Genomic DNA, 1975 nt, shown 5'->3' with positions numbered 1-1975 from the left:
CCTAACCCTAACATTCAGCCTAACCCTTACACTCACCTTCACCCTACCCCTCACACTAACCCTAACCCTCCCCCTAAGCCTAACCCTAACCCTCATCCTCACACTAACCCTAAACCAAACCCTAACCCTTACCCTCACACTAACCCTCACCCTAACACTAACCCGAACATTTAGTCTCACCCTCACCCTAACCCTCACCCTTACCCTTACCCATATGCTCACCCAACCCTCACACTAACCCTAACCCTCAAACTAACCATTAACCTAACCCTCAACCTCACCCTAACCCTAACCCTAATCCTAACCCTAAACCTCATCTTCACCTCCCTTACCCTAAACCTAACCCACACCCTCAACCTCACCCTCACCCTAACCTCAACCTAACCCTCACCCTAACCCTAACATTAACCCTAACCCTAACCCTCACACGAACACTCTCCTTAACCCTATATCTAACACTAAACATCACCCTCACCCTCAGCCTAACCCTGAACCTAAGCCTAACCCTCACCCTAACCCTCACACTCACCCTTACCCCCACCCTAACCCTAATCCTAAACTTAAGCTTATCCCTAAACCTCAACCTCACCCTCACCCTCACTCTAACCCTAACATTAACCCTAACCCTAACTCTAACCTTAAACCTCACCCTCACCCTAATCCTAACCATAACCCTAACCCTAAACCTCACCCTAACCCTTACCCTCAGCCTCACCCTCAACCTCCCCCTAACCCTAACTCTAACCCTAACAATAACACTAACCCTAACCATAACCCTCACCCTCAGCCTCACCCTCACCGTAAACTTAACCCTAACCATAACACTAACAATAACCCTAACCCTTACCCTCAGCCTCACCCTAACCCTAATTCTAACCCTAAACCTCACCCTCACCCTAACCCTAACCCTAAACCTAACCCAAAACCTAGCCCTCTTCCTAACCATCCCCCTAACCACGACACTAACCCTCACCCTAACCCTAACCTTCACCCTCAACCAAACCCTCAGCCTAACCTAAGCCGAACCCTAAACCTAACCTTAACACAAACACTCACCCTCACCCTATCCCTAATCCTAAACCTATCCCTAACGCTAACCTTCCCCCTAACTCTCTCCCGAACCCTAACCCTAACACTAACCCTAATCCTAACCCTCAAACTAACCCTCACCCTAAACCTAACTCTAAACCTAAACCTCACCCTCACCCTGAATCCCAAACCCAAACCCTAAAAATCACCCTAATCGGAACCCTAACCCTCACCCTCACAATAACGAAAAACTAACAATAACCCTAAAAATAAACCTAACCCTCAGCCTAACCATAACCCTCACCCTAACCCAAACACTCACCCTAACATGAACCCTAACCCTAACCCTAATACTCACACCCACCCTCACACTCAGCCTAACCCTAAACCAACCCTATTCCTAACCCTAACCCTAACAATAAACCTAACCCTAACACTAAGACTAACCCTTATCCTCAGCCTCACCCTAACCCAAACCCTAAACCTTATCCTCAACCTAACCTTAAGCCAAACAGTAACCCTAACCCTAACCCTCACCCTCACCCTCACCCTAACCCTAACCTAAACCTAACCCTATCCTTAACATAACCCTCACCCTAAGCCTCACCCTAGCCCTCACCCTAACCCTAATCCTAACCCTAAACCTCATCCTAACCCTCACCCTAACCCTAAACCTAACCCTCACCCTATCCCTAACCCTAACCCTAACCCTCAACCTAACCCTAACCCTGACGCCCACCTAAACCTTAACCCTAAACCTCAACCTAACCCTAAACTTAACCCAAACCCAAACTCTCTCCCTAAACCTAACCCTAAAACACACCCAAACACTAACCCTCACCCTCAACCTCAGCCTAATGCTAAGCCTAACCCTAACCCTAACCCTCACACTCACCCTAACCCTTACCCTAATCCTAATTCTAAACCTAAGCCTAACCATCAGCCT

This window comes from Dipodomys ordii, unplaced genomic scaffold, assembly GCF_000151885.1.
Source record: "Dipodomys ordii isolate 6190 unplaced genomic scaffold, Dord_2.0 Scaffold121, whole genome shotgun sequence".
In the NCBI taxonomy this organism is placed as follows: domain Eukaryota; kingdom Metazoa; phylum Chordata; class Mammalia; order Rodentia; family Heteromyidae; genus Dipodomys; species Dipodomys ordii.
Note: the sequence above shows the minus strand (reverse complement) of the source record.